This window comes from Sminthopsis crassicaudata, chromosome 5, assembly GCF_048593235.1.
Source record: "Sminthopsis crassicaudata isolate SCR6 chromosome 5, ASM4859323v1, whole genome shotgun sequence".
Classification (NCBI taxonomy): domain Eukaryota; kingdom Metazoa; phylum Chordata; class Mammalia; order Dasyuromorphia; family Dasyuridae; genus Sminthopsis; species Sminthopsis crassicaudata.
Window position 1 is genome coordinate 82,916,921 of NC_133621.1, and position 16,680 is coordinate 82,933,600.

At 37.3% G+C, this 16,680-nt stretch overlaps 1 long non-coding RNA gene across 1 annotated transcript in view; it reads right to left on the reverse strand.

Annotated features, from left to right (window-relative positions):
- LOC141543256 (uncharacterized) overlaps positions 1–16,680 on the reverse strand; it is a 122,377-nt gene that overhangs the window by 79,919 nt on the left and 25,778 nt on the right. The gene's annotated exons all lie outside the window — the stretch shown is intronic.

Below are 16,680 nucleotides of genomic sequence, written 5' to 3' on the forward strand. Positions count from 1 at the left end.
GGAATAAAGTAGCTAAAAAAGACTTCAATGATGAAAGATGAAACTTCAAGATTAAGCAAAACTTGGATGAGTAGAGAAGATAAGAGAGGCTTCTGGTGAGCTGTCCAGCTTAAGCCACAGGATCAAGGCAGGAGTAAATCTGGCATGTGCATAGAATGATGAGGAAAACTGAAAAATTGGGCTGTGTAAAAATGTGGTCATATTATAGAGGAGAAACAATTAATGAAATCCTGAATAGAAGAAAGAAATGGAGAGGAAGAACTAAAGATGCTTTCTATATGTTTAATCTAGGAAATCTATAGAATTGGAATAAATGGTAAGTAAAATGTGGATAGAGCATTAGACTTGGAATCAGGAGGAAAATTCATCTTCAGGAGTTCAAATATGATACTTTTTAGTTTGTGACCCTAGACAAGTCCTTAACCCAATTTGCCTCAGTTTCCTCACCTGTAAAATGAGATAAAGAAGGAAATGTCAAAACACTTCAAAATTTATGCCAAGAAAGCCTCAAATGGGGTATAGAAGAGCTAGAAACAACTGAAATGATCCAACAACAAAGCCAGTTTTGGAAAGAAAGATGTTAAGTTTAGACATGTCACCACATGTGACAGTGATACTAGGGCCATTAAGGATAAATGCTCTGTAAGCAGTTGAAAATGCCAGACTAGCTCAGAAAAAGGGTCAAGGCTAAAAATGCAGATTTTTAGAATCACTGGCATTAATGTTGCTAGTTGAAGCTATGGGAGTAAGTTACCTCACTAGGGAAGAAATGTAAAGAGAGACCAGCAAATGTCAAAGGACAGAGTCTTAGAGAAAACCCATAGTGATTGGGCTGGACAGGGAAGAAAAAAAATTTGAACTGGGTAAGAATAACATTAATACATTTAATTTTGATGTGTCCCAAGTCAACAAGAAGCAACATTTCATCCAAAACAGAAAGTTATTTCATTAGAACTAGTTTTCAGGATGATCAACCGCCATTATTTTCACAGTAGTCTTTTCACAAATACTTATAGTGCAACACAAAATAACCAAACATCCCATGAAATGACATTTCTTATACAGTAAATCCAATTTCACCAGTTCCTTTATTGGTCTCTCCAAGAAGAATTTGGAAGTGATGCTTCCATTCAGATTTCTTTTACAGCAACACTGACAAAATTAATGATTCAGAACCCTCAATCTTGTTTTCACTCACTGATTACTGGACAAAGTCCTCACATGTAGAATACCAACAGTTAAGTTAGTATTAATAGTTAGCTTAAAAACAGTAAGATTTTTAGCACTTTCAATCCCCCCTTTTTGTCACCTTCATTTAAATGGAATAGGAACTCACAGGACTCGGGTGATACACACACATACTCAAACACTTTGTTTCACAGATTGCCATGGCCAAAGAATTCATCACCAAAGAACACTAAGTGTAACAAATATGTGTAAACCTTTATCAGTCTATTCTAATTCTTTACAGCAACTCAAACCTGTCACAGCTATTGGTATTCTGCAGCTGTAACCCTATCGGCAAAGAAGCCCTCCCATCCAGAAGTGACTCTGATATATTTCTATAAAACCCAGGTCAGAGATTTTTTCTACACCAGATTAGCCACTTTCCAATTTTCTTGAGGAATTATTTTCAGAACAGTGATTCAGGGGAAAAGAGGGCAGATAAGCATATTAGATGAGTTCTAAAGAGGAACTCTTCTCTACAATGTCCAGTGACCACACCAGCACTATTGTGACTTCCAGGACTTTACTCTAGTTTAAGGTCACTGTGTTATCATTTGTGTCCCAAGTACACTAGATGGCACCCCACAGATCTATTCATGTCAAATGAATATTTAGGAACATGAATCCTGAACTGATCAATTTACCAGGGGTAATGGACATTGATGAGAATTTGTCTGAGCATAGATGCTTCCTGAATGATTCACTACTCTGGCTAACTGGAAAGAAAAAAATATCCTTTTTTAAAAATTGTCCTACTACCAAAAGCTCTGGCAGGTACTGCTATTGATAATATAGAAATGTGTTAACTTACTCAACAAATCAATGAGCATTTAGTTTCAAGATTGCACAAATCTCTCTGCCTTTCAAGGTCTTTGCAAATAGCAATTATTGCTCATCAAAAATATTTCCATGAAATCTTAAAGAAGCACACAATAGTTCTAGTAAGAACATTATCTTTTCTCTTTAGTTTTACATAAGCTACTATCCTCTTCCCCACCCCTCCTTTCTTTCCACTGGTTGCCCAACATTTCCTGAAAGAAAATAGTAACCCTAGGCAAAGAAAAGAATTTGACTCTAAATGAGATTGTAGAACAAAATAGATCTTTAAAAAAAAAACTTCAATTCAATGATACTCTTAATTTGCTTCAATAATGAAAATGTTGGTCCTGTTAGCTCTTTCCAGTTTTTTTTTTGTTGTTGTTGTTTAAGAATATATACAGTAGCATTTCACTTTTCTAGCTTTGTTGGGGACAGGTTTATCACTTTAAGCATTGGGTTTATTTTAATTTTCACTATTTTTATGAAAATAGATAATATTATAATTTATCTTTAAATGCAGCAAGATGGTTATACACTTCCAGTAGTACAGATTCCATTCCCATCCTCTCACCTATGCAATTTTTTCTTCCTTTAAATTCTCTATAGGGCTCACCAAATGTTCTTTAATTCTTTTGATACTCTGTAGATATCAGTGGAAAATGTGAGCAATCTGTTGGTTACCCCTTACCCTAAGGCAATAACCAGTCTATCTTTTCCAGAAATACATCTTCTAATGACACCTTTTAAATTAGAAATCCTTGAATAATTAGATCCTTCCCTATCTGTTTAAGTGGTGTATATTGTATGTAAGCCAACTTTGTATATAACTTTAGATCATAATAATTCACATTTCTTTGGCACTGCCAGTTTTGCAGAGTGTTTTGCTCATGTAGTGCCTGGGACACCCTTCTCACATATCAGCCTCTGGAAATATTATCACGTTCAAGGCATTCTAGGAATCCATACCCACTCAAATACTCTAAGTCATGGGATATTTACTTTTATCATCCCGTCAGAAGACAAATTAGAACAAAACAAAAGACATTTAATTGAATAGCCTATTACATAAAGTGACAAGAAAAGATTCCTTGCAATCCCTATGTATTCATGGGATACAGTCTTCTACAAATTACCACCCATGCAAAGAACACATATAACTAAGGAATATACATAAAGGATAATTACAAAGGGAATATTTGAGACCAAGAACCATGTATAAAGGAGCACAGTGCTGCAACTCATGTTGCCAGGTTGCAAAAGTGAAAGGCCTTCACATTTGGAATGTGAATCTCTATTCTGAAATCTCCAGTGTGGAAAAGTTGTCAGCATCCCCCTGCGAATCTCCACTTTGGGAGGTCCTTAAGGTTAGGGACATTTCTTTTACCTCTATTTGCATCCCCAAAGCCTAAAACAGTACCTGGCATATAGTAGGTTTTTAAATGTTTATTGAATGACTTATTCGTTCTGCGGGCATTGTGTCTCTAATTTTAGAGTCTCTACTTTGTATCTCTGATTATCACAATTAGTCCAGTGGTCTCCAGGCTGCTAATACGTGCTAGACCTTCAAGATCATTTGCTATTCTCTGTTCTTCTACAGTGACTAGAAATTTTTTCCCTGACAAGGGAAGGCATGCTCTTTTATTGCATAGCAGAGACATAAGAGATATTGTACCTAACTGGAGAGTTAACTAAAGCCATCAGAATGCCCTAGGATATGGTTCTCCTCTTTTTACCACTTTTTATTCCTAGCAGAGACTCACAACCCTTGAACCTTGACAAGCATCTAGAAAATTCTTTTTAAATCCAGTTATATTCCTGGTCATGATACCGTGTTGACAAAATCCATTTCAGGTACTCTGCCCTCCACTTTAAACACACACACACACACACACACACACACACACACACACACACACACACACACACAAACATAGATATATCCATATATTAAATGGATGCTGGGGTGCCAAGGTTAGTTTAAGTCCCAAATTTTTCTGTGATTATCATGCAAATGAGTTAAGTGAAGCACACTTAAGGATCCACATCCTTTACTATATATAATCTACCATCAACAAAATCCTTGACATTCAAACTATATTTTGGCCATTCCCAAAACTAGTGTCCTAATAGCCTGCTCATTTTATGCAACTGCTCTGCTCAAGTCTCACAAGAAATCCATCTCTCTCCTCTGATTTCCTTCATTCTGTTTCCCCCATTGTTTTCTCACTAAAGAGCGATATGTAGTTTTCAAACACTATAATAGGACAGTTTATCACCAATTTCCCTCTTTAAGCAGTCCATCCAACAACAGCTTCATAATTAGGGGCAGACAAGAATCAACTCTAACCCCATTGAGAATAGAGGCACATAAAAGGGCTGGATTTTTTTTATTCTCCCATAAACAGATGAAATTTAACTAGGGAGTTGACTTCAGCCTGTTTAATTTTCATGAAATGACACAAGTTTCCTAAATGCTCCTTGGAGAGCCCCGATAGCAAAGTGCTCTTGTCCTTGGGTTTGGAGTGTGATAGATGGTCCTATCTAAGGCAGGAAATTATTTGAAAAATTCTACAGTAGGTAGTGGCAACAATACAAGGGAATGTGATGATATTCTCTAAGGGTATAGTGAAGACTGAGAGGCTATTCCAGGCTTAGCATTTTTTTAAGTGATACATGAAGAAGCCCCAACCCATCTCTTGATATTAGTTTTCCTAGTCCATGGGGATCTGAGGTTAACATTTTTTTCAAGTTCTGGTGGATTTCTGCAGATTTTATTCCATTTTTCACTTGCTCATTAATTTGCTACCACTCTAAGTAAGTGTTCATAAGTTGGAGAAGGAGGAAGAAATGCCATTCTCATGTCAGAGTGGTAAATGACAAGAAGAAAGTAATAAAGATGGAAAAACCATAAAGGACAACTCTCTACATTCAAATATCTCTAGAGAGAAGAAAGAGAAGGAAAAAAGGATATGTGAAGAAATCTTCCCTTTGATGAATATATTTCAAAACTGAGAAAGGAATAATACTTCTGAGAAAGTGAAGTATATTCACTTTTCTGAGGAGAGCCAAATCAGTATTTATTGGGTTCCTACTACGTATCTAATAATTACTAGTTACTTCAAAGAGATATAAGCAAGTATGAAATGAGTCATGTTCTCAAGGAGCTTCCAATTTATTGAAGAAGACAAGATATGTATAAAATTATCACTGACCATACAAGGTACTATATACTAAGTGCTGAATGAGTAGAGCAGACAATAAGCACTAGGGAGTTCAGAACACAGAAAGATCACTTTTAACAGAGATAATCAAAGGAAGCTTTGCAGAGGAAGTAGGACTGGAACTGCGACAGATGTCTTAACACTTCTATCCGTGCTCCTCTCACCTAGGGGAAGGGAAGTGCTATGTACTTTCAGGTATAGTTAATAGCCAGAGGGGGATAGGGAAGAGGAATTTTTTGTAACAAATTTCTCTGATAGCCAAGAAGTAGAGGGAAATGATACAAATATAAAAATAGGAACCATTCCCCCAATGGACCAGTAAATGGTCAAAGGCTATAAAGAGGCAATTTTCAAATGAGGGAATCAAAACTATCCCAAAAAAAGCATATAAAAATGCCTTAAATCATCAATAAGAGAAATGCAAGGTAAAACATTGAGGGGAAGCTAGGTGGTGGGGTGGATAGAGCACCTGCATTCAAATCCAGACTCAGATACTAGCTGTGTGACCCACAACAAGTTGCTTAATACAAATTGCCTCTGAAACCGTCATCACCCTCATGAGGTCTCCTCTCATATCCAAGAGATTGGCAATGATGACAAAATTGAAAATGACGATTGTTGAAGGGACAGACACAGTAATACACTGTTGTTTAAGCTGGATCTACCCATTCCAAAAAATGTCAGTTTGAAACTATATGCAAACTTGGGGAATGACTTATCATCTCATCTGACACCCTGGTGATCATGCTGTCCATGGTCTCCACCTAGTTACTCTCACAGGACAGGGACAAACAAGCTAAGGTGTACTCTTGGATGTCCTGTTACAGCAATTAAACCAGCAGAGGGCCATTACTAGAATAAAGATCCCTGTTGGTGGATCCATGGTGATTTAATTGGTATAATAGCATGTCCAAGGGCACCTGCCAAACTTGTGGCCACTGACAATTCTTCATAAAGTCATAGATTTTGAACAGGAATGTTAAAAAAAAAATCATCAAATCAAACTCCTTCATTTTACAGATAAGGAAAGTGAGGCTCACAGAGAAGGTGACAGTTAGTTAGTGACATGAATCCATGTCCTCTGACTCCAAATTCAGAGCACTTTTGATTTTATCATGTTAACTACTTCCTCTTACTTTTTTTTTGTTTTATTTTAATTTTAATAGTTTTTATTTACCAGATATATGTATGGATAATTTTACAACACTAACAATTGCCAAACCTTTTGTTCTAATTTTCCCCTCCTTCCCCCCCCCAAGATGGCAGGTTGACCAATACATGTTAAATAAGTTAAAGTATAAATTAAATACAATATATGTCTACATGTCCAACAGTTATTTTGATGTACAAAAAGAATTGGACTTTGAAATAGTGTACAATTAGCCTGTGAAGGAAATCCAAATGCAGGCGGACAAAATTAGAGGGATTGGGAATTCTATGTAAGGGCTCATAGTCATCTCCCAGAGTTCTTTCGCTGGGTGTAGCTGGTTCAGTTCATTACTGCTCTACTGGAACTGATTTGGTTCATCTCATTGTTGAAGAGGGCCTTGTTCATCAGAATTGATCATCATATAGTATTGTTGTTGTACTTCTTCTTACTTAATGGACATCCTACATCACCTCTCTTGGCTGAATCTCAATTGACCAGATTAAATTACCATATTATTCTTGCACATAAGTGTCAACCCTGGACACAAATCCCCAGAGATCATTGGGATCATAGATGTAGAGCTTATAAGCAAGGGTATGCTAGCAAATGTTTATGAAGCTCTCTGGGGGAAAAACAATATTCAAAATATAATTTTAAGTTTAACTCACATAACTGACATTTTCTCCATCACTCAAGTCTACACAATCAAGGATTCAAGCATGACTTTCTTCTCAATTCTCCTTGTCCTTCTCCTTTGATATGCCAGAGCATAACTGTCCTATGCCACAGAATTATTGTTGCTACTAATAAACTGGATGTTGACGGATCTGTAGAGTCTCACTAAGACAAGATCAAAGAGAGATGAATTCCAGGACTGAGAAGCAAAGTGAGAATATACACAGAGTATAAAACTACAAGCTATATTAGAAGGACAGTGCATGGGCCAATGGGACTTGGAAACCTCCTAGAAAGGCTTCTTATAGAGGCTTGATTATGAGGCTGGGAAATATAGGTTAGAAGTAGAATTTGAAGGTCCTTACATATCAGGATAATAATAAATCAATCAATGAGTATTTATTAAGTACCTACTATGTGCTAGCCACTGCTTGAAGTACTGGAGGTACCAGTAAAAATAAACTATCCCTGCCCAAGAGTAGCTTATATTTAAATGGGAGAAACATCCAATATATAGGAAAATATATCCAAGTCCAAGATACAGAAAGTAATCCAATCCAAGATAATTTGGGAGAAGGGGGACTTAAGGAGTTGGGAGTGATTAGGAAAGGCTTCATGCAGAATAATCTTAATTAATATTCACAGGTTCCCTGTAATTCTGGGCATTCTTTCAGTGCTTATCTCTGAAGGTCACAGCAGTGACTAATACAAAAAGCACAGGATACACCTTTGCATGCCCACGCATTCTGTGGGTGCATTCAGCCTGAGGATTTACTCAACGAGGTGGGAAAGAGGGGGTGGAAATGCAGTCATTGCTAGTATATCTTTCATTAATCAACACCCTTCTCCAGACCCAAAGCAATCAAACGCTGGGACAAAGAAGGAAGGAGTCAGATAAGACTCTTGCTGTGAAAAGGGAGTGCAGTCATGGTGACTTGGATCCCTGGGTATTTTCCCCCAGTAAGCCTCTCTATCTTGCTGGCACCTCTGTCCATTCCTGAGAAGTATCCAGGAGGGTTAGATATACTCTCATTTGTCTGTGGCTATGTTGCTAAACTGCCTCTAGGTCCGAATACAGCTAATAACACACACAGATGGAGTGGCCAGGGCTGTTTGTTGTGCCTTCAGGCACATTGGAAAACTATATACCTGGTAAATGCTTTACAGCTATCCTTTGAAGGCACAGGAGGGACCTGTAGCATGACAATGGAAGCCAGGGAAATAAGCAAACCTTCTGATTTTCAAAAGTCAGAAAAGACTGAATTCCAGAAACTATGCACTGATCAGCTCAACATTGATCTCAAGAAAGATTCTAGAACAGATGATAAAACAGATGGTTTGTGAGCACTTAGGATACAGCATAGTGAGAACCAGGAGCCAGCACGCATTAACTAAGAAGAAGGCACGCCAAACTAACCTCATTTCCTCTTTTGATGGGGTAAGTAGGTTGGTGGATCAGGAGAATTTGTGACTTAATAATATGATATATTTATATTATATCTTAATTTGCTAATTATATATTTGTATTGCATATATACATATGTATATGTATATAAATAAAGTCTCTCAAAATAGTTTTGTGGATAAGATAGTGATATTTTAAGAATTAGGTGGATTTGTAGCTGTCTAAATCCAATAGCATTAATTAATAAATAGTGGCAATGTACAGCATGGTCCTTAGACGCATAGAGCGATGATATCAAACTAAAAGAGAAGGCTCTCGATGGGCTACATAATGACTTAAAAAAACCACAAATTAACATCATCAGTGTTCTACTATACTTTTTTTTTATTTTGTTAAACATTTCCCAATTCTATTTTCCACTGACAGATCTTCACTAGGGAGAATTGCTGACTACAGGACTCACATGGACTACAACTTTGATGCCTCTGGTGTAGGACTGTGTTAACCCAGTCTTATTCAACATTCCTTTCAATAACTTGAATAAAGACACAAGATCTGCAGGGACACAAAGCTGGGAGGAACTGTTTCTACAATAGATAATAAAATCAAGATTTAAAAAGATCTGGACAAGTCACATTATAAATGAAATTTAACAGGTAAACATAATGTCCTATATTTAGTTTCAAAAAGAACTTTTGCAGAAAAACAAAAGGCTTAATTTAACAGCAGTTCATATAAAAAAAAAAATCAGGGAAGTTTAGTTGCTAGGATACAATGCAACAAACATTTATTAACCACCTAATGTGTACAAAGCAAAAAGAGATACATAATTTAGATAAAATACATTTTCTGCCTTTAAGGCGCTCATTTTCTAGTAGGAGGTTGACCCCAATACTGATACCTATAATATATAATATTACATTAGTGCATGGCAGTAAAACAGTGTCCCAAAAGTCTTAGTGAATTTTTAAGCTTCATAAAACTCATTAAAGCTTTAAACTATACTATTAATTTTGGGATACCCTCTATAACCAAAGAGGGACTTCACTCGCTACCAGGGTTCATGGAAAGAGAGGCAAAGAGAGATCAAGAATAGCCTCAAGATAGGTAAGACTTCCAATAGGGGGAAAGAGGGAGGGGAAAATTCTATAGGGAGGGAACAGCATGACTGGGGAAAAAAACAGAAAGAAAAAAATTCTAAGGATGATTCCAGCAGAGATGATAGGATCAGGAGAACATGAATCCAGAACTAATGGAAATATCAAAAACCATTCTAGATCAACTCCTCCATTTTACAGATAAAGAAATTGAGGTCATAGTCTCTCTGAGGTAAGAATCAAAGATGAGGACCTCCGACCCACCCTGTCCTCATATATCAGTGGAAATGTGGAAAGGACAGATCTTTGAGAGAGAAGATGGAAGAGACCCATCTCACTAGAGATTGCCAAAGGAAAAGTCTGGAACAAGCTCATCACATCCCTAACCCCAGTTTACTACTCTAGAGACTTTAGGGAGCTCCCCTTTGGCTGAGATCCAGCATTCTCTTGGTAGAGCTGAGTTACCTATTCTCCTATGGATAGTTTCTCTGATTTCTGTCTCACCATAATTTGGATAAATTGTTTCTTTGGTATTTATTATTTCTATGCATTATGAAACTGACATTAGGTAGAAAAGATGTCAACCCTTGGATATAGAGCTCGGGGTTCCCCTGCCCCCTAAAATGACAAAGTAAGCAGAAGTTAGAAAGACCTTTTTTCCTTTGTACTGACATAGGTAGGAAAGTTCCTAGAACATAGTAGGTATTTAATGAAACATTTGTTGCCATTTAATCAATTGACAAGTTTTTTTAAAGCACCTACTATTTGCTATGCCCTATACTAAGCCCTAGAGATACAAAATTAAATAAATAAATGACTCAAGGGCTTTCATAATTTAAATTTTTCCCATTAATAGTACAGTCTGCCTTATCAAAAAATGAGTTCTCCCTTACACTCAAAAGTGTTCAAGTAGGAATTAGGTTGACTATGACAAAGGTACTGTAGAAGAGATCCCTGCCCTAGATAACAGGTTGAACGAGGTTGAACTTCATTCCGGCTTGAACTCCACTAATCCTGTGCTCTCCCTATCTCTGATGGTGTGTCCTTCATGTACAAAGAAGACACTGCTGAACTCACATCAATAGAGAATATGCTTTGAACTGTTTTTAGTAGTGTGGGTTTGAACTGATCTCTTCCTACTCTCTCACCTTCAATCAGCTTCATTCAAACAAAAACCATTAGGTAAACACCTACTATGTGTCAGGCACTGTGCTGGGAACTGATGATACAAAAACAAAAATGAAGGTTCTCAAGGTCTTCCATTGGATCAGGGGAAACACATTTATATATTCAAAACCTATTTGCAAAATAACTGTCCCAGTCTGTAGCCGTGCAATAAAACATACCATGGCATTGAACCCAAAACCTCTCCATTGTTCACACTGAGGTCAGCTAATCCAAAGGATCATAAATCATAGCACTGCATTGTAGTCATGGGTCCATGAAGGGAAAGAACCTCCTATCATATATGAGAAGACTCTTTATGTCCTGAAGAGTTTAGAGCCTTTGCAAAATTTTGTTTAAAGTTTCATCAAAGAATATAATTAAATCAATCATAACATTCAAGCCCTTACAGGAAGTAGTATAGACCAGTGAGGTCAAATTGAAATAGAAAAGGAGCCCACAAAAAGCATAAAGATCCCCCAGTACATATTGACTTAGAAAACATGTTAATATTTTCCTTTTTTGTTAAGTACTTCCCAATTATAACTTAATCTGGTTCTACCAGAACTCCAAAGGATTTATGGTCACATTTTTGGCACCTCTGCTATAGATAGCGTAACAATTTAATGATTGCCATATTTTTATTGTACTGAAACTGCTTTTGTAAAGGTCAACCCTGACCTCCAAATTTCCCCTATACACTAATGCAGGTATCTACAAATGACTATTATCATTATCGATTCCTTTGAGAATCTTAACCACCTAATGTGTGCAGTGCAAATTATTGGACTACTTAAAGGGAAAATATACAAATTCATTTTCAGCCATTTATACGTTAGCAAGAATTGGTGAATGACATTCATTAACTAAGAACAGGGTCCTGAGGCAACAGGACAAAGAAAAGCAACGTTTTGATGGGCAGATAAGATCAGGAAAAGTTCAAAACACGAAGCTTGAAGGTATCATGAGAAACAAGGAAGCAGCTGAAGGTCATTGGGTGCCTGAGAAAAACCCAAAATGGGCAATAAGCTGTTAATAGGAATAAAGAATGAAGGCAGAGAGGTAAAAAAATAAGGGGAACTAAATTAGATAAATTTTATCTACTTTTCAATTTTGCCTTAAACCACTTCTAAAATCAATGTTTTGTTATTCTGCTTTACAACCATCTTTTAAAATTAAAGTACATTGTCATGAATTCTGAACCAAAATATAAAAATTGGGGTCCTAATCCAACCCTTCTACCAACTCCTTGTGTGATCTTGGGCAAGTCAACCAACCATTTCCAAGCTACAGATTCTTTAGCTATAAATATGCAATGATCTGAGTCAGGCTTTGTTTTAGTTCAAAAAGTTTCTCTGATGTTTTAGTCCTCCTCTCTAAGAAATTGTGGCAGGTTACCTCTACTCTGGACCAGCTTTCTCCTAATACTTTCTCTTCATGCCCCTTTCTGGAAACTTCCACTCCCCATATCTGTACCACTGGGGCCTCCCCAGTCCAGTATCTCCCTATCGTTCCATAACATTTGGGAAGCCAATCAGACTTGTTGAACAAGAAGAATGCTAGGATTGGAATGAGAGCATTAGAGTCCAAATTCTAGGTCTGTCAAGATCTATCTATGTGATCTTGGGCAAGAAATTTCACACACACACACACACACACACACACACACACACACACACACACACACACAATACAAGGTAATTGGGTGGATGGTGAACCAGCAACAGAGAAATAGCAGATGGACCTCAGTTTCCTCATCTGTTAAATGGGGGTGAGGAGGAGGAAAGAGTAGCAAGAAAAAGTTATACTAGACCAACAGTGTCAAATGCAAATAGAAATGGGACAACTAAACTCTACATGGAAAACCACATATTAATGTGTATTGTTGTATTGTATTTTTATTTATCTATTTAAATATTTCCCAATTACATTTTAATCTGGTTCAGGTTATACTAGGGAGTGCTATGGGCTATAATCAGCTATATGTTTGACATCTTTGTACTAATTAATAAATAAGGTTCCTTTCAGCTCTAAAATTATGATCCTTTGATTCCACACTATAAAATGAATGACTCTTGTCTACCTTAGTGAGCTATCCCAAACTGGATCCAAAAGCAACTCACTTATCAACTAGGATTAGTTAACAAGAGATTAATGTGCCAGGTTCAAAATGGCTCCTCGGGTCTCTTTCATCTTCCTATCATGGCCTGAAGACCATCATGTCAAAGGTTTTTGGTACTGCCTCCTGCCCTATCACATCCTCATATCTTCCTTTCTATTAGTTTAAATGCCATGATAAATATCTATTGTTTTATGTATTTATTGGCCAGTCTGACCTTCTTTTAAAAAGTATTCCATGCCATGATTAAGTTATTCCTATCATAGGAATACAGCCTTTGTTAGGTTTGAAATAGGAAAAGGTTGGCCATCACCATGGCATGATGGGAACAGCCCTAGATTTACACCCTAAAGACCTGGAGTCCAGAGTCCTAACTCTCCCACTCACTGACACATGATCTTGGACAAGTCACTTCTCTACCTCATATGTAAAATGGCATGGCAGCCCTACCTCCACATACAGGCATAAAGAAAACATATCTAAAACATTTCCTGGATATAGACTGATTGTTACATGGTATAGAAAAATAGCACACAGATGGGCTGATTGATTTGGCCAAGGAATAAGAATTTTGTGACTCACCTAAGGGACCTCAAAGGTTACCAGAAATCTCATTTTACAGGTGAGTAAACAGAGTCTAAAGTCACAAAGTTGGCAAGCAACGTGCATTTATTAAACCCCATCTAAACACTGTTCTCTAGGAACTGGGACTACAAAGACAAAAAAGTAATATACTTGCCTTCTAGGAGTTTACATTCTATCAGGAAAGACAACCTGTACATATAAATTTCACACACACACACACACACACACACACACACACACACACACACACACACACACACACACACACACACACAATACAAGGTAATTGGGTGGATGGTGAACCAGCAACAGAGAAATAGCAGGAAAGGTTTCATGTGGGAGGTAGACCTGTAGCTGAGATTGGAAGGATTCTGTGAGGCAATGATGAGACATGGAAAACAACAAAGAGAAGTGATATGTCTTTTAAGGTATAGTCAATCTGATTTGCAGCCTCCCGTCTGCATGGACTTGATGGAAAAGCTAGAAATGCTATTATAAGCCCTGAAGGGTCTATTTTCCAAGCAACAGAAAATTGGATGAAATGATTCTTTTGGGGTTAGAAAACATCAAAAAGAAATCAAGATAATGAGCAGAGGTGTATGTAAAGATATGTGTTTATGTTTAACTTATAATTGTCATGTTAAATGATCTAACTATATTTAACTTATGTTCACTGAGGTTCAATATCCATCTGACCCCTTTAAAAAGTCAGGTTGCTGAGATATCCACTCAGAGACAGCCTGATGAGAGGCTAATTAGAACCAGCTGAGATAGGGTGACATCACTAAAGGCCTCCTGTGCAGGGAGAAAAAAAACCCAGCTCAGAAGGGGAGATTTTCTCCAGTGGGAGAAAAAGAAGGAACCTGCTGCTGAGAGGGAAGAAAGAAGAGGGTGGTGGAATTCATGAAGGACAGATGTGGCATTTCATATGGCATTTAAGCACTTGAATTTTGACTACAGAAAGCAGCAGAGAGACAGAAACAGAGAGAAGCAGACAGAGACAGAGAGAGACAGAAAGAGAGAGAAAGACAAAGAGAGACATATATAGAGAAAAAGACAAAGAGAAAGGCAAGCGAACCAAAGCATAATTATCATGGTTGGATCAGAAATGTACTTTTTAGTACTTAGAAGATTTTCATTTATTTATTCAGTCACAAACATTTTTTAACACTAGAAGGACCATTGCATCAATTGACATTTTTATTATTTTTTAATAATTTTGCTATTAGTTCTCCTGTCTTTGAAATAACAAATTTTGTCCTCTATTTCTAGTATGTGTACTAATTGACCCACTTGGTCCTTTAAATTATTCTTAAATTCCAATCCTCCTTTAAGCAATTGCTATAAGCAAGGTGCGCTGCTGAATGGCTGAAGGAGAGACAACTAATAATAGGGAATAAAGCCCCAATCCCTGCTCTCGAGAAGCTAAAAATGCATTAGAGATAATATTTCCCAGAATTGTAATAGGAAAGATAATATGACTAATAAATAAGAGAAATAGATACAAAAGCATAGCAAAGCATATAAGGCAGAAGACATTGCTTCTGGTAGAGAGAACATTTGAACCAGATCTTGAAAAATGGATGGGATTTCAATAGTTTGAAATGCAGAGGGAGAAGAGAGTTTCAAGCAGGAACAACTAAGCATTGATAAAAAGACAAGATTGAAAACAGATGGTAGAAAGCCTTGAATGCCAGATTAAAGGGTCTGTACCTTCTTAGAAACAGTCATAGAAACTTTTGAGAATTAACATGAGATGATCAGAGCTGTGCTTACCAGAGGTTAATTTGGGAATGATGAAAACTAGAGGCAGGAAGACCAGGATAAGAGATTATTGAGATAGAATCAGGAGAGCAATACAATACAGTACTATACCATACCATACCATACCATACCATATTATATTTATTTATTATATTATATTATATTATATTATATTATATTATATTATATTATATTATATTATATTATATTATATTATATTATATTATATTATATTATATTATATTATATTATGTTATATTATATTATATTATATTACAGCATTATAGAACAATAGTATAACATCAATGCTATAAAATCAAAAAATTCTAACAGACTTAAAAGATCTGATCAATGCAATGACCAACCATGATTCCACATATCCTCTGGGCAGAGGGGATATGAACTCAAGGTATAGAATGAGACACACATTTTTGGTTATAGCCAATATGAAATTTTCTTCTGACTATATTTATTTGTTACAAAGGTTTATGGTTTTTTTTTTCTTCCAGTGACAGTGAAAGGAGAAAGGGAATTAATGTTGGGTAAGTGGAAAATAAAATAAAATTTCATTTTCTAAGCAGAGTTCATTGACCTAGTCCAAATACAAGGTAGCAAGAGCCCAATGGGGAGGATTTTTGGTTTGGCTGTTTTGCTCTATTTGGTATTAAGAGAATTAACTAATTCGTGCTATATTATAAATAAGCATTTGTCCATGGGTTGTCATTTCCATGGGCTCCTTCGTCTTTCTCTCCTTCCGCCATTGGGCCTGCCATGCAGTCTGAACAATAGGTAGCAGAAAGCCCCTGATAGCAGTGACTAGAGGAGAAAGCCTACATTCATAGCCTGGAGGAGAAATTCAGTCACCCCAGATGCTCAGACAGTGACGGGAACGCGTCTGATCGTCTGCAGCATTTTATCTAACTGTCCCTTCCCGCCCCCTGGATCTTCATTCATAGGGCGCTCTGCTTTTTGACAGGCGGCTCCAGGGGCAGCCGAGCTAACCATCCCCACTTCTGCCTGAACGCCTCTGCTCCTCTGCCATTGTCAAGCAAACCACTACACGGGGATGTTTCTGTCAGTGTCGGAGTGTGGATGGTCAGGGGTCAGCGGTCAGGTGAAGCAGCCAGGACGGGGAGAAGCTGACGCACACCAGGAGCCGGCCGGGGAGCAGGTGAACGGTGAGCGGAGACAGAGAGGGGCTCCAAAGTCAGGGCAGACAGAGGGTCAGAAAACCAGAGGGATGCTGCAGCCAGCGTGCTGCCCAAAAGTCTGAGAACCTGGGAGTCTGCGGACAGGGAAGGGAAAGATACAATGTATCTAGATCAAAGAAACCCAGTGACCAGGACCTGAAGGAATGAAAAAAGCATTTATTAAGCACCTAGGATATTCCAGGTACTGTACAAAGCCCTACAAATATCTCCTTTTATCCTTACAACTCCAGGAGGTAGCTTTAT